This window comes from Podarcis tiliguerta, assembly GCF_965153285.1.
Source record: "Podarcis tiliguerta genome assembly, chromosome: 4".
In the NCBI taxonomy this organism is placed as follows: Eukaryota; Metazoa; Chordata; class Lepidosauria; order Squamata; family Lacertidae; genus Podarcis; species Podarcis tiliguerta.
The window spans coordinates 47,429,354-47,447,347 of NC_139537.1; the positions used below are offsets into that span (position 1 = coordinate 47,429,354).

Below are 17,994 nucleotides of genomic sequence, written 5' to 3' on the forward strand. Positions count from 1 at the left end.
TGTGCATCTCTCCATGGAGGAGTGGGACACTTTTTTTAAGGAACTGTGGGAAGACCTGTTCAACCTAATGATCTGCAGATTCACTGAGCTTGAGCTGGCTTCTTCTGTAGTAGGTGGTGTGGGCAGAGGAGTGAAGAGGCTGCCCAGATGAGTCCCCTGAGGCACCTACACGGTGAAGAAACACTGCCAAACCTACCTCACATTGCCAAGCAGTTAAAAGGGGTTGAACCTTTTGACCCTGGATAAGTCTTCCTTCCTGACAGCAGAGGATGGTTGGAGCAAACAGATGTTCTCTGTTTGAGCAGAGAGGAAGGGCATTGACCAGTTAACTTAAAGCTCCAGTGCTCAGAGCCGGGGTGGTGTCACTCCCAGGAGAATCTAGAGAAAAGCTCCCATCAGCCTCCTCCAGCTAGGCGGCTCACTTAGATGAAATTAAGCAGTCCCATTTTCTTCAGTCCTTCATCACAGTAGTTAACAGAGTTGTGACTCTTTACCCCAGATCTGGCCCCATGTCTTCCTTTCCTAGGGTGGGGGGGGGGGGGTAGTTCAATTTCCCAAGGTTTTTTGAAGCCTTCTTTGGAATGATATTTTTTGGGGGAAGAGTATACCAGAGTACTACCAGTGAGCTCTGCTTGGTTCAGTTTTATCTGTGCCTAGCTTTATCAGGAAAGTTTCATGGGGAGGATGGAATTAAAGCATCTCAGAATTCTGTCTACACATGCATGGCTTTTAAGAATGTGTTTGGACTGCTGGAACGGATTGAGGACCAAACATGTTGTTTGCTTTTTTAAAAAAGTAAATACTGTTGGAAATGGTATTTTTTAAAATACATAAATAAATCCTGTTTTCAGTTGTGAGCCTTTCTGTTAAAAGATTTGTCAGCTGCAAGAAATATCCTAACAAACACATCACAAAAATAACTGATTCTAATAACCATTTCTACGGCTCAGTCTTTAATAAATCAGTTAGCGGCAAAGGCAGAAACAGTAGCATCACATCACTAGAATTGGCATCATATGTTTCACAGGTTAGGTGAGGTGCTACTCGCTCTGAATCGAAGAGGCAGCAGGAAACCTTGCTGATTAATTTTACGCCATGTACTACTGTGTGGCTCCTTTGGGTAGTCATGCTTGGCAGTCCAAGTTTGAAGCACTTGGTAGTCAAGTCTGAAGCAGCATATTCTATTTATGTTGATTTCAGTACTAATGACTTTGAAGGGAGAAGTTCAAAAGATGCTTACTTCTGTGGAATAATCTAGCACCAGCTTGATTCAGATCAGACCTATGAAAAGTCAAATGCCAAACCGGGACAGGGTGGGAGGAAATCTTCTGTGCCACTAATTGCAATGCCAGTCCTCATTAGCACTTTGTCACTGCTGATTGCTGTGCTGCTCTTTACAAGTATTGTGACCGCAAAGGGCCTTATCAACTTGCTTTCCTTGACTGCACAGGATTTGCTCTGAGTCCCAGTGACGTACAGCTGCACAATGTTGAGTGAATAGTGCAGCAATAATAGCAACTGGGAGATCTAACAGAGGCCTCACTTCTGTTTTTACAGATAAAACAAAAAATGGTACGATTAATGTATGTCTCCCCCACCACCTTGCTTCCTTTTGAGCATTTTAAGAAATTGTTCTCCAAACTTAGTGAGGCTTTTGATTGGCACTCAAATTCTTTGCAGGTTTGTTTGCACTGTAATTATGCTCTTGAACACTGACATATTAGAAAGAAATTCAGTGCATGCTAACCCCTTTCAGGCATTATTTGCAAGGGATGTAACGAGGCTGGGAGATCCATTCAAATAAAAATCAGTGCTGTTTTTGTTCCACTGAAACTCGCTTTTCACCAAATACTACATTATTCATCTTGTTCACTATTTAGCATAACTTACATAGCTATTTGTTTAACTCATTTCAGTGTAAATGAAATGTTGAAACAATTATTTGTGGAATCAAAAACCACAACAATGATTCTATTTGCTTGGCTGAGTTCTGTTCCTGACCATAGATGAACATGTGAACTGCAGCAATATATTCTTCCTTTTCAGTTTGCACCAGAATTGTCTGGCATCCCTATTTACTGCAGTACTTGCAAAGGGGTCTGTATCCTCAGTGGTGCCGCACATGCCAGCAATGTTACCAAGCTGATTCATGCTCCACTGGGTCTGAAGGGGGCTGTCTTCATTCCATAAATGGTTTGCAACATGGGAATGGTAAGTCTGGTTCAGTCCAATCTCGGGGACTCTTTTTACAATGAATGTGCCCCTGTCAGACTCAGCCAATCATATATCAACTTTCCCATAGAACTGATTCCCTCCCCCTGCAACTTATCTGATAAAGCTTAGAAAGACTGAGCAAAGGAGAGTTTCCACCATGTTCACAGAAAATTTCTCACTGTGCAATCTCTATGTTCCCAGTACATGGGCAGAAGTCACATGAACCCACCACCTCTGAAGCTAAGCAGTGCCTGGTCAGTGCCTTGATGGATGATCACCTAGAAACCACACGTTTGCTGTATAGCAGCTGATGTTGAGATTGAGAGATCACAGTGAAACTTACAATGAAAAGTTATAATTCTTCATTTAAAATCTGAACACCTGCTGATGTTAAGATTCCCTTACAACTTTTGTAGGGGATTAAATTTGTCCATGCTTGTATTGTGATTTGTTAAAAGATCACTTGGATATTATGTCAGCTGACCAACTGGCCAACAATATATGATTTATGAATGACTTTCCCCAACAGTAGATTCTGATTTGCTGAGTATTCCATCTTCACACTTTTATCATTAGCCAAACACAATTTGACTTCCTTCCTCAGCATTAAAGAGTCATTGCGTCTTTGGGTGTGTTCACAGAGAGAGATCTCCAACACCTTAATCTGAAGCAGAGGAGTTTTGGGGGGGTTATGTATGTGTAGTTGTTTTTACAAACAGTTATTAATGTAAAATGAAAAGCCAATGGCATATGTTTTTCAGGGAGTTGACATCTGACATTGTTCCACTTGAACAAAGATTTGTGGGTTATTTCCCCCCAAGCTGCTTCTACATTTTATGAACTGTACTGCAGTCTTTTAATAGTTTTGATTTGATTCATTTGTTCTACTGCATTTCAATAAAGTAGAATGTGTTCATACATTTTTTATGTAGTGTGTTAATAGCTATCTGCACATACTGCTTCGCAAGCTAGTTATTTAGAAGCCTTCATGGAACTCAGGGTGAAGGCAGATGGAAAAGAAAGAGCTCACTGCAGGTCCTTCCCTGTTCTGGGAATATATGGACAAAATATATAGACTCAACAACTAACTGAACACTGTCTCAAACCATCAGCCATGTGCATCTTGCTTGCTACTACCACCTCTTCCCAGGCGATGATGCCCAAAACAGTGCCCAAACAGCTGATTGTCCAAATGTTAGAAGCTGCACCACTTTTGTCTGAGGCTCCCAGCTGGAGGGAACTTAATCTTCTCCGGCTGGTGAAAGATGTTAAGGTAGGGAGAGGACCAGGAAGAGAAAGAGTGAATGGGAAGGCAGGGAGGCACATGGTGGATTGCTTTAGACTGGCCTGTAAGAAGGTTTTTCTGTTCAGTAGTAAAATGAGCCTCACGGTATAGCTGAAGAATATGAATATGCACACACGTTTAGGCAGGAATAATCAAATGCAGACATATAGGATGGGTGACACATGGCTTGGCAGCAATACACATGAAAAGGATCTAGGGGTCTTAGCAGACCACAAGGTTATCATGATACAACAGGGTGGTGCAGTGGCAAAACAGCTAATGCAATTCTAGGCTGCATTAATAGACATATAGTGTCTAGAATCAATGTATCACTCTAGATCAATAGTGTCACTCTATTTTTCCTTGGTTAGATCCTGTCTGGAGTACTGTGTCCAGCTCTGGATACCACAGTTTGAGAAGGGTATTGACAAGCTAGAGTGTCTGTCAGAGATTCTTTGGCTTTGACTACTACATTGCAAGGCGTTGGAGTAGATGATCTCTGGGGTCCCTTCAAACTCTACAATTTTATTATTCTGTTTCCAGGTGCATATGGCTTAGGTGATTGATGCTGCTTTATCCCTTTGGCTTATTTGTTTGCTTTTTGCTGAGGCGTTCTCTATGCTTTTATTGCCGTGACTTTTAAAAACTTTATTTATGACTGTTTTTTGTATTTTGCATGATGTAAGCCACTTTGGGCACTTTAGAAATAAAGCAGAATGATGGAATGGGAATATTTTAGTAAATAATTAAATAATAAGAATGCTCCTTTCGCAAGGGGAATTATGTAATTCTGAAACTGATACAACATTGACCTTGCCAAGGGCATTTCCTAACCAACTTCAAGATGGCACATGGGTAATGAAAGCTGTACAAGATTTGCCATACATAAGCATCGCTGGCAGGCCCATTTATAACTTAATAGACAAACACACCATCACCTCTGGGTCTACCACAATTGACCTGGTAACTTCAGCTATGAAGTGATATTAACAAACAGCTTTTTAACTCCTGATTCAACCATTCGTACACCAGAGAAGCAGATTCTATACATTCAAAGCTGCTATCTTCATTACTGTACTACAAACATTTTTCAGAAATATCCCTGGTTTTTAAATATTGCTCTCAGTGTCTGAAGACCAAATAATTAAAATGGTCCTAAATACTGGGGCTAATCTGAAAAGGAGCTTTGTGTCAAAAAGGAGGATCACTGTATCATGATTGTAGACATGCTTTATTCTCAGTGGTTCATGATTGCTGACCAGCAGTGTTTTCACTATAAATGCCCTTAAGCTGCCCTTAGTGGTATCAACACATAGCCTAAAATTATTTGCTATGTAGCACTGTAATGTAAGCAGCATTTGTACCTGATCCTGATTGGTTGCGATCATTCAGAGAGAAATTTCAGAGTGTGTGCGGTTGCCTGTGGGGAAACACTGCAAAATCACAGGGTGGGGGAATAACATCCAGGGTGCTATTCTAAACACACTTACTAGATCCAGACACTCTTGGAGGGGAAAGGTATCCTTCTTAATTCTCTTTGAATTCTCAGAGGCTTTTGATACCATAGATCATCTGCTGCAGCTGAGTTATGGGTGGGTGGCACTGCTTTGTAGTGGTTCTGGTCCTACTTGGATGGTCGCTCCCAGAGGGTGATAACTTGGGGAGTCCTCATCGGCCCTTGGAGCCTGCCAGATGCATGTGGTTTTCAGGTGGTAGTGGTGGGGTCACTCTTATATTTTTTCTAAATGAAGTCATATTTAATTGGTATAGACATTTTGGCTGTTTGTCCATATGCATAACAAAAAATCCACCAGACCTCAGCAAAATCTTCTGGGTTTGCTAGACCCTTTTGTCCCCTTCTTGGATGTGTCGGTTTCTCAGAGATTGCAGTAAATATGTCAGCTGCCCATTGTTATGCTGGCCACATCCTTCCAGCATAACAATGGTCAGCTGACATATTTACTGCAATCTCTGAGAAACTGATACATCCAAAAAGGGGTCAAAAGGGTCTAGCAAACCCAGAAGATCATGTGAGTAACTAAGGTGTTCAAGGCAATGATTGGATTTTGTCCCGCCAAACATGGAAAGTTGGCAAAGTTAGTGACTTCATATGTGCAGTGCACTATGGAAACAGGAAGAACCCTTTTATTTTTGTCTTAAGTGGATGGCTTTGGATCAGCACCATCATCAAGAAATAGGCTGACAACCAATATTCATTCCAACCCCTGGAAGTTGATGGTTTGAGGTGCTGTTTCAATAAACAAAATCTATCAAAGTCTCAGAGAGGACCTGAATGCCATCAGAGTATGGTGCACAATGTAGTCATGCATCATATCTGGTTGTCAAGGTAACATACCATTGCCATTCTAATAATAATCGATCTTTCCAAATCCTTATAGGACTTAGTGCAGTTGTCAGGTAGTTAAGCTACCTGGTTTCATAGAGTTCAACTTCTTGTTGAGGGTTTCAGAAGAGATCAATGTATTAACTTTGTGAAGATAAACAGAAAATATCCATTTGAACAACATAGCTGTAATTCTAGTGTCCTGTTCAAACACACCCACCCCTTACAAACCAGCATCTTGCTAACTATTTGTAATTGTCTGGACACAATATTGGGATGAGAAAGAGCCCATTGGAAGACCATCTGCCTTACATCTAGAAGGTCCCACGTTCAATTCCTGGCTTCTCCATGTAGGGATAGAAATTGTCCTCTGCCTGAAATCCTGGTGAGCCATTGCCAGTTGGTGTTCACGGTACTGAACTAAATGGCAACTTCCTTTGTTGCTTCTCCATGTCATTTTTAGATTACAAGTGATTATTGCTGGATTCCAGCTCTTACCTTCCCCTACTATGGCTTATGCTGGCTGGGGGAGCATGACCGATAATACCTGGAAGGCCACAAGTTCCCTGTCCTTGATCTTTAGGATTATACAATGAAACACTTGTCTAAACTAAATGGTCCATGGAAACAGCCCATAGCCTTCAAAAAGCTGTCACAATTACAGAAACTCCAGTGAGGTGTTTGCAAGTGTGAATGAGCTGTTACTTCTCATGGAAGCCTAGTGCAATTTTGTGTACATGCAGTGGTTATTCACAGACATTTGCACGTTTACCTTAGACTATTTAACAGCTATATTTTTTTATCTTGAAGAAAATACAGCATTTGCAGAGAACACTGGAACCTTCTGCTTTTTTATTTTATGATATGTGACTGCAATTTTGGTGAAACGAGGAAGCTATGACTCACATAAAGTGAATTTTGAGGGTGTTCTATGATGTGTGAAATGTATCTGTCCGTTTGGTGAGATGCAGGGCATCAAAGCCATCTTCTGTTCTGTTTTTATGCTATTTGAAAACGTATACAACATCTATTATGATATCTCTTTTAGTCAAAATTGAGGGCCCCCTGGTCTTTCATATACATATATGCACCTTGCAGAATGGGATGAGCTTTTCTTTGATGTATTCCCACAGTGGTGGCGACTGTTTTTGTAATTATTACAATCATATTGGATTTATCTGAAATCTTGAACAGCTGTTGCCAGCCAGGATCAGGATGTATACAGTCAGAGCCATGAAGTTTATGCAACGTTAAGTGGCACCTTTTAAAATGGAAGAATTATGTGAAGGGGGTCTTCCTTATTGTATTTACTTATTATCAGACCAGCTTGGGTTAAAGCAAAAACAAAACTTAAACAACTAACCTTTTTAACTGACCTAGAAAATATTGCCCTGTCTCTTTAGCATGGCAACTAAATTAATTCCTCTCAATTAATTCCTCTCATGAAAAAGAACAGAGTTCAATTTCCTCCCCATAGAAATAATTCATAATTTTATGATTCAGTGGAGCTGGCTCATTAGATTCCATATGAAGGTACACTGCACATCTCTATGGCATAACATATAACTATTGTGTGTGTGTGTTTTAATGCTCCTGTGGCTGCTATTTTTGGCCACCTCCCTTGAAGTGAAAAGCAAACAAACCTCCAGAAATGTAAATGCACACATTGTCAATGAAAACAAAGAAGCTGTGGGAGGGGGCATTATTTCCCCTTAAAAATCTGGTACTTTTAATATATGCCTTCATTTTATAATCTTAAAATGCAACTTGTTATGCTTAGCACAGTACAAGGTTGTAATATTATCTTTCTTGCATATATAATGTATAATCTCCCTTCTTTATACAATTATTTTGAGACCTCCACTTTTAACTAGTAACCTTAGGCTCAAAAGTTATTAAGTCCTATTCTTCCATATCCATTACTGCTTTGATTTGCTTTACTCATGATACTTCAAATAATTTTATATCAAATATTGGCTTGAAAGATTGCCTATCCTTCAAGCAAACATTCTTCCAAAAAATGGAAAACATTCTCCACTTACTAATACACACACACACACACACACACACACCCCACACGCAATCATTGTATCCACCTACTTTAAATCTAAATTGCAGCATATTATTTCATTTTGTTTAGCACACTGCATCTATTTTAAATATTGACAGTTGAGGCAGATTTTACTATACTTGGATTATTTTAGACATATGGCAGTCCCCATGTGAGCACACAGGGATGCCATTGAGCTGGCAATACAGCTTGGCTTATGTGGAGACACCAATTGTATGAATCATCACCACCATATGTCTCCCCACCCCCTTATATACAGATGTCCTGATTTCCCTGATAGCATTGAGACTCTCTGAAACTCTCCAAACCATTGGAGAAAAGGTGTTCTAGTGACATGGAGGAGTCCTACCTTGCTTTTTTTAGACACAGAGACGAGTTGAAATTTTTCAGAAGTATTTTATATGGAGAAAATTTCTGATTTCTTCCTTTTTTTCTCATCACCCTCTATAAAAAGACCACTTTACAGAATTATTTCTGAATACCCCCCAGCATTTTGTTTGTGGTGACCACCATCTTCTCTCCACAAGGCCACGGTATTGTAGAGGATACAAAATGGTGGCCGGGCTTCCAATGCAGTTGCTATTGTTGCTACTTGCAGTGGCAGAAAAAATCCAAAAAGGAAAACAGCTTGTAAGGAAAAAAGAAAGGAACTATACTACTACCCCCACTTCTCTCCCCAACTACTACTACAACTTCTTCTTCTTCTTCTTCTTCTTCTTCTTCTTCTTCTCCTCCTCCTCCTCCTCCTCCTCCTCCTCCTCCTCCTCTTCCTTAGGTCACCTTCCTCATCTATTTCCCAGTCTTTATGAGCTATTTTCCTGTAATTTTCCTAACAAAATATGTGACTTACACACACTTGGCAACAGGTCTGGTGCCTTTCATTCTCTTCTACTGAAAGTCCAGGCTCCTTCACAGCAATCATATAGGTGTGATTCATGTAATGCAAAGTAATCACCATTGGATGCAACCTATAAGAAACTCAACAGTAGATTCTGATGGTGATTTTGAACATTATACTCAAGCACAGCAGAAGAGTTACTGACTTGTGCTGCCTCTTGTTCAAAGCTCACATGTTTTATATGTGAAACAGTGACTTGTGCTGAGTAGGAAAATTCATGAGTATGATGCCTCAGAAGTTAACACATCTAAGTGTCCAAGTCATCACTTTCCATTTTGCAGTTTTACATTGCAAATGAGGTGACAAGTCAGTTCTGCTTCCTCAGTCAACAGTTGTTTGTAGTGTCAGAAACTGTGCAGAGGATTTTCTGCATATATGATGTGTGTGAATGCATTTTATTTCTATATGCTCCTTTCCTGTTGTTACCGAATGGTGAGAGAACCTGATAAATATGTAACAACAACAACAACAACCCTAAATGCTACTTGTTAAGTATAAAAATGTGTAGACTGGATGCAGGACTTGCCAGGCTATGCAGATTATGAATACTTCCTTCATCATGTTTTGAGGGCAATATTTATACTTGTATTAATAGAAATAGGGAAATACTCATTTTGTTTCCATGGAGAGAAGAAGTAGACAGATATAAGAAAACTGAGAGAGAGAAAAAGAACCTTTATTTTAATCTGACACTTTTCCATCAAAACTAAACACTTGGGAAATGGTGTTACCAACCATTTTCAGTGAAATAAAGCAATTTGAGAGTCTGGAAATAAATGTATTGTAACGTTACTTTTCATATTGATGTTAAATTTAAGACTAGCACAGGAAAACATTTGCCTTTTGAGTTTGGCATCAATGACTGTATTGATCTAGTGCCCTCGTGTATGCCCTGTTTTGCAACCTCATCCAACTACACCTGAGAATTCTTCCCTTTTCGTCTTCCATTTTATAAATCTCATGCATTGTATTGTCAGCTCTGCACATACATTCCTTCTGCTGTTTATATAATGCAGGCCCTGGGGGGAAATAACTGAGTGAATTATAATAAACAACATATTACGGGCAATCAATAATATAACAAAATCTTAATTATAGGCACAACCATGCAGTTGTGTATCTGATGCTCTTAAAAATAGGGGCTATATTCATTTGTATTATTTATTTATTGAAATATTTATTGCCTGCTCTTCATTGCAATAACAATTCCAGAGCAAGTTGCATTAAAAATTTAAATACAGAATATGCAATAAAGCAACGTAAATAAATATACCATATTCCTCCACGAGTGGAAAACTAAAAGTAATAACAAAGAGACACATGTGCTAGTGATCAGCTAATGCCTGAATGTAAAGACAGGTCTTCATCTGTTCTCTAAGACTTATTAGAGCTGGTGCTGACCACATATTAAAGTGGAATGCATTCCATCATTTCATTTGTTTGTTTTGAGAGATTTCCCCTTCCACAACTGCCACCTTGGCTCTGTTGAGTTCTCACAGCACAGTCCCATTGAGTTCACTGAGTAACTGTTGTTCAACATGATAACTTTAATTGTTATCTAGTTATAACTCTTTTAGAAACCTTCTGTTGGAAAAGAAATACATAAATATTGTAAGTACAGTAAGTGAATACATAAAATCCCAATCACTATCTCTCAGTTTGTCCTATCTCACAGGGTTGTGGTGAGGATATATCATGTAAACTGCCTTGAGCTCATTGAAGAAAGCAGAATATAATTGTGATAAAGCTACTGCAGTAACAGCAAATTACCTGATTAGGGAACATCTGCCATAGCTTCTACATCAAGCAAAATGTAAAAAATAATAATGAGTGGTTTATTTTAAGTTACACTTTCAAAATAAATGATTTCCTTAATATATGTTTTATTCAGTCAGTAGTAAGATTTTTATATAAATTTTGCTTTTGAAACATCTATATTAAAATTATTATTGTTGTTATTGTTATTATTAGACATATACACTGCCCTATACCCAGAGGTCTCAGGACGGTTCACAACAAGACCACAACATATAAAATCAAACCAAAAGCAGTAACCCAATACCCCCCCCCCAAAAAAGCCACATTCTAGAAGGATGTTGAATGTCAATAAGATCAACCAAAGGTCTTGTTAAAAGGAAATGTTTTTGCCTGACACCTAAAGGTGTATAATGAAGGCGCAGTAGAAGAAGGCAACAGAGCTGAGGTGCTGTGTCTGCTCAACTGCCCATGTTGAGGGACCTCATCTTGGATGATCTTGGACCTCCACAGGTTTTTCATGTTGAATGAGGATTGTTAGTGGGGGGAAGGAAGACAGCCAAGGTATTTGTGCTAATATCATCTACTCCTTGCTTAAAGGTGCCTGGTGCCCAAATTGATTTGGACTGCTTTATTCACATTATTTGAATCCGGCATGCTCTTTGCACCAGTGTTCTTGAGGACTGGGGGGTGGCTCTCACTACTCCTCTGACAGCTCCAATAGTTATTCCACAGGTCTTCCACCAGAACGACCCTGAATGGTATATTTAACACTGGTTCCAGGAGACCCTCCTTGACTCATGGAGTGTCTGGTTAATCTTCTGAGGTCTCAGTGTCTGGCACCAGGTCAGAGCTAAGCACAAGGCCTCCTATTTGAATACTTAGGCCCTCTCTAATCTGTGCAGCAGACTAAATTACTGTAGATTCAGAGAGAACAATAAAACCCAGAATTACTATATCTTTACACATTTTTGGCACATCTTATCACCTCTATAGTCTGCAGTCACTTCATTCAAGATCTATTTTATTTAAGACCATGATACATTTGTTCAAATAAATGCACACCTCTGGTCCTCGAGCACTGGAGACGGCCTACAATGTCATATACTGTTTACATTGTAAATTACGATTTTTAAAAAATTCTGTTTTAAATCATGCTGGATCTTCATCTGTCTGTGTGTATCATTCTCTCTCTTTTTAATATCATTTGGATCATTTTAACATATTCCAAGCTGCACATTCAATTAAAATTGAACTGAAGGAATGAAGATGCAGCTGCTCTATAGCCTGAAATAAAACATGAAAAAATGACTGAATTGGGGTTCACATTTAGATGAGGTTTTGTAAACCGTGTGATGTCACCCATGCTATCTCAGAACATATCTTTCATTTTATCCCCAAACCAGAGTGATTTCTCCAAATGAATCATAATTTGTTATCTTGAAGGGCTGTAACTTTAAAAGGAAAACCTGTGGGTTGTTCTTTTCTTCCATTTCTAGTGGGCAGTTTAAAATGTGTGAAATATATGAATGGAAATATTGAGTGGGGGGAAGAAGCTTCATGTCTTTTCCAGTAAATACTGTTTGTATACAAAGAGCTACAACTATATATACTGTATGCATGCCATCTGCATACACTCTTTTGGAGTCCAGGAGTGGGGCATCAGAACCACAAATCAGAGTGGGTTTCTTTCAGAGTCTGAGCTGCCCTAATTCTGCCGGAAAACACTGGGATGTCAAAAGGAAACCCTGTCCTGAAACCTCCTGTTCTCTGTCAAGCACAGGAAAAGCAACCAGTGCTATTTTTTTTCCCTTAGAAAAACCATCCGTTTAGTTTAGGATTTCCCTTCTCAGTTCAAGCTATCATCTCTGTTGGATATCTGATGTTTATTTCATGTCTCTAAAACTTCCCATTCATCCTTGATTACTTTAATAACACATTCCAAGCCTAGTAAAAAAGAAGCGATCAACCCCAGAGCCTCTCTTCATGTAGATTGCTCCTCACTACAGCAGGAGTTCCTGTAGGGTTAATATACTTCATTTCTTGGTTCAAAGGCTCTGATAGTAACTGACTACTTCCATAATAGTCAACAAAGATAGGGGGAAATAGGGTGGGCAGGGGTAGTCAGCTCTGTTTTCTTAAAATATTGGGTTGGTGTTGTCCTAAAGCAAATATTGTCAGCATACCACCATGATTCTGTTTTGTTGTGCTAGCTTAGGGAACTGAGCTTGGCTTTCATGCTGAGACAATATAATGGTTTGGCACTACTGTGACAACAGTAGGTATCGCTGTCATAAAGCAGTGCACCAAAATCTTGGCATATTACTGGGAGGATATGGAGCATGAACCCCATAATAGCTAGATGACTATACCATAGGTAAAAGATGATGATGATGAGGCCCTGCCTAAAAGATTTGCATTCCTAAAAGAATGTATGTGGCCATGGAAACTTCTTTGCTGGTTTAATGACATCTAGCTGATATACAGTTGTAATTGGTTGCCATGCTACTGATTAGCCATCTTGCTTCTTATTGGGTGCTTAAGGTGACAGAAGCCACTCTGTGTGCTATTGCAGCAATGTCTAATTTCAGGACTGGGGGTGCATTTGCTTTTTATTTTCATTATGATATTTCATTCGAAATACATTACCAAAATGTAGAGATCTTCTGTACTGCCTCTGATGGCAGCACAAGTCAATTCTTAAAGCACATTACACATGCAGCAAATGTAATTTTGTTTTTATTAGCAAGCATAAAAACATACCTCTCTGGTGCAGGTTTCCACATAGCTTATGTTGAAGTAGGGTGTTTTACTGCATTGTCATCTGAAATGAAGACCTACAGTAGACTTTTCTGTTTTCAAAAACATCCAAGGGTGATGTGCAAAAGTAGCCTTCGCATAATAGAAAGGTATTTAATCTGCAGCAAGGAACTAGTTACTATGCCAACAAGTCACCACAATGAGAAGTATTTCCAAACTCTTCTATTATATGAAATATTAACAGAAGATAAGATGATAATTTACTGTTAACCTTGGTGTAGTAACTTAACCTTATACGTAACCATTTACTTGTACAACAGATCTCTCTGCTGCTGCTAGGCAGTGGAGAGCTATTTTACTGGAAGGCCTCTTTGAGGAGACATAAGAAAGGACCAATTGGAAATTTGACATGTATTTCATACACTGGGTCCCTACACAATTGGACCTGGCATTTGCCAGTCACAGTGGCTGACCAATGGTTTTGTCTGAGTGGGCGGGAGATTAAACTGCCACCTTCTGCTGTGCACTGCTCCACTGTGGGTTCCAAGTCCCCTTTAACTGTGATTGATTCCATGAGATTCACATAGTGTGATCCAAGATATTGGAAAGGGGAATGTGGAGGGATGTAAGACATCCTGCTAAATTGAATGGAATGAGAAAAAAGGTACATGGGATGACAGAATGCTGCCGTATACTGAGACAGACCACCAGTATAGCTAGCTTGATATGCTGACTAGCAGCAGCTCTGAAGAGTTTCAGATGGGATCCCTCTCAGCCCTAATTGGAAATGCTGGGGATTAAAAATGGGAAATTTGCATGCAAACCATGTGCTCTACCTCTGAGCCCTAACCCTTCCCAAATATGAGCACTGTATTGGCTGGGGGCTGATAAAGAGCATCCTGGTACAGCTGTTAAGCTCCAGGATATTTCTTATAAAAAGTTAATTTACAGAAGGAAAGAAACACTTGTCAACTATGGAGAGTGACTGTTTCAAATTTCAGGGTATGGTCAAAAAGTTTTATCTGTGCTAGTTTTGAAAGCTTTGGTTTGAGTTTGGAGGTTGACCCCTTATTTGTGCAGTAATGTGATGAGAATTAGAGACAATAAGATTGGGCTGTACAATTATCTTTATACAGACACCTTCAAGTGCATACATGTGGGCAGGTAATCCCTCCCCTACCTGGCCTGATCTCCTTGGCAACGCTTCCCCCAGGTGGGATTGGAGAGCTGACTGGAGTAGGCGGAGACCTCCAGGTATCCCACCTGAGGGAAGGCGAAGCCAAGCCTATGCTGATGGAGCTGCTCCAGATCCAGGGGCTGCGCACATCCACGCAAAGGTCGCCCCCCCCTCCCCGTTTTATGCAGGGAGTGGTCATTATTACAATCCTCATTTAAAATAATCACTTTTCCAGCTGTCAGCCATGTTCACTGTTAAGTGAAGCCTTTTAAAATTCTTATCACTGTGTTTTTATAAGGGTGTTTGTGTGTCTCTATCCACACACCCCCACACCTACACAAACACACACAAACCCTAGCCCCACACCATTATCACTTAAATCAAGCTAAATGAATGCCAAACAAATTTGTCAGTTTTGAAAAGAAAACTAATATCTGCACTGCTTAAGTAACGTTAGCAAATCTTGGAACACATTCCACATTATGTGCTTAAAATGGATTGATAGTCATTATCTCACCATAAAGGAGCTGTAGTTTGGTGAGGGGAGTTACAGAATTGCCAGCAACCTCAGTTCTATGTATGTTTCTCTTATGGTCAAACGTAAGTTCAAGATATAAAAAGTCTAAGGTCTAAAAACTTGTATTTTAATTGTATGCACTTCCCCCCAAATATATACATACTGTATACACGTTGTACACGTTATCCCCATAGAATGTACATTTTGTATGTATTTTTCCTACAAAAGATATCCTTTGCACATACACTGGATCCCTAATGGAGCACAAACTGCACCAGCTTTGGAGTTGCCATAATTTATTTCCCTCCAATTTAATTTGGGGAAAACTCATCACACCATTTGTGCTGCCAGCATGAGTCCAGTTGATCATTGAATAAAAGGTGGCTGTCTTTCTTTGGTCCCATTCCCATCTTTTGGATTGCTCTGTAAGCAGCTTAATACCAGGATAATTGAGAAATCTCCGTCCACATGGAAATAAATTTTCATTGAAATCATTTGGTGAAACCCTTCTGCATTTCTTGCCACCCTCTGGAGACAAAGAAAGGGTGTACACACTTAAGGCCTTTGACCATCTTGTAACTAGAAGTTTTCAAGGGGATCTTTAGTTGCAAAGAAGTTCAGTATCCAGAGAAAAAACTATGTCTGATCAGCTCCTGAGTCCAGGAGGTGTCAATCAACTGAATTCATGCTGGCATAAGAATGAAATGAATTCCTTGAACATCCCTACTTGGACATTCTAATTAGTGTAAAGGCGGGATGGAACTCCTTTAATACTTGCAGGAACACACATTCCTTTTCAGCATGGCATTTCCATCTTACGACTTTTTATTAAAAGTACAATGTGAACCTTTTTGCAGCTTGGAAAGACATTCAGAACATTTTTCATATTTTCCGAGGCACGGCATCCACATGGGAATTTGTAACATATTTTAGGCGAGCTTAAAAGAAAGCTAAAGTGTGTAGCATATCCATTTAAATGGTAGATGGCTCTATGCCAAAATGCTGATTCCTCCCCCCCCACCATAAGCTTTGAAGAGTAGAGAACGTATACTACTTACACCTACATATTTATTGCAGCTTATTAGATAGAGGTAAATATGTAGTTGTTCAGGGGGCGGGCGGGGGCAGAATGATTTCTTTATTCCCAGAACATGTATAACACAGAAAGAAATTGCCTGAATTCACCTTATAGTGATATATTTTGTGTTTATTTCAATTTTCTCTGCTGGTGGTTGAATGAAACTCATGGGTGCCATTTAGGAAGGGGGGGGGGCAGTTACCTCCATGTGGTTCAGACCACATGGGAATTATTCAAGAGCACCTATATCTTGGATCAACTCACAAGCTCCATGGAGGGAGTGATTCTTAGAATAGGAAGTATGTTAACTCTGTGTGGTGAAAACAGAAACCCTTTTGCTTCAAAATGATAACACAAACCCCACAACCATAGGGTGATTTGTGCTAATATAGCACTATGAGATTTTTTTAAACATGAAAAAGCACAACAGAATGCTTCTAAAAGCACCTTTAAAAGATCTTTAATCTTTCTAGGAGCAGATGTTTGATTCTATCTGAAATGATGTTCATGATGGAGCTGTATCTAGGGCAAATCTTAATGGGGTGATTGGGGTATTACAGTGCTTAAAATTAAAACAGGGCTTTTTTCAGCTGGAACTTGACAGAACTCAGTTCCAGAACCTCTCAGGTGACTACCATTGCCATTCTAAGATATTAAGGGAGGTGTTCATTGTGAGTTATGGCACCTCTTTTTCTAGAAAAATAGCACTGGATGAAAGGTCCATCTAGTCCTGAACTCTGTTCTCTCAGTGATCAACAAGGCGCTAATGGGAACTCCACTAATTGTTGTTTATTTATTTATATATTTAAGCCATCTGAGCTGGTGGCTATATTTCTGCAATCTTATGTTGATAATTTCCATATTTTAATTATTTATATTGTGTATGAAATCTAATCCCATGGGAAAAAAAATATTTGTCCTTCTAAATAAGGATAAACACAGAAGAGTAAGCAGTCTTTTTTCTTTTCTTTTTTGCTGTTTCACACCTCACAGGCTCATCAATTAGAGATGACCTAGAAACTTATCTGCTTGGTGATGAGGCATGCACAGTGTTTGATATCTAATTCTCCCCCAGACACACAGCTGCTGTGTGGGGCTAATGGCCATATTTACAATATCCCCTCAACCTTCAAATTGCCTCTGCTGCTAAACTCAGCAGATTCCATAAGGCCATGAAGAGTTACTGCTACTTAGCACATTCCTGACTCCCGCCTTTTGCAAGTCATAGCAGTTAAGCAGGAGCATTAGGGATGGTATCTTACATTTGTCAACACAAAGTTACTTTCTAAAAAAGCAAAGGGGAATTGTGCTTTGGAAGCTACAACCATGTGTCATTGGCCTCCCCCTGAGACTTTGCTTTCATAGGTTCAGCTTAATGAGTAGCTCAAGACTGAGCCTGGAGACACACACAAAACAGGGACAGAGATCAGCTTTGGATCATCCAATGGTGTGCGGATCGGGAAATGCCACACTGATGAACTGCTCCATCAGTGGCAAGATGTCTTATTCAGGAGTACTGGGCAGTGGGACTCATCCAGCCCCTCAGATTATTCTGCCCAGTAGCAATCCTGACCCCACTTACTTTCACTGAATTCAGTAGGACTCACGGTTGAGTAGGCACAACTAGGATTGCACATTCGAACCAGTCATTCACAGAATGTTATTACAAACTGAGCCAAATGGCACAAAGTTTAATCATAGTCAACATTGTTGCATTGCTTAAACAGATCCACACATGGCTGGAGATAATTCAGGCTGTACATATTTCTTGCATTCATGCTGACCATTTAAATAAAGGAAAATGGAATACAAGAGCTTGTGTAGCATTATCAAAATCAGCTTAACTGTGCAAGTGATTAAGAAGACAAGAGCCTGCTGGATCAATCCAAATGTTG

General features: G+C 39.6%; 2 long non-coding RNA genes across 2 annotated transcripts in view; one reads left to right on the plus strand and one right to left on the minus strand.

Moving 5' to 3' along the window:
* Nucleotides 1–17,994, plus strand: part of LOC310677042 — a 53,261-nt gene that overhangs the window by 1,493 nt on the left and 33,774 nt on the right. The window contains exon 2 of the long non-coding RNA XR_014510890.1: nt 2,047–2,211. This is a non-coding gene — a long non-coding RNA (uncharacterized lncRNA). The remainder of the gene's footprint in view (nt 1–2,046; nt 2,212–17,994) is intronic.
* LOC310677035 lies at nt 931–5,349 on the minus strand. Its single transcript, XR_014510880.1, has 2 exons — nt 4,990–5,349; nt 931–1,545 (listed from the first exon to the last, which is right to left on the minus strand). It is a non-coding gene; the product is annotated as an uncharacterized lncRNA (long non-coding RNA).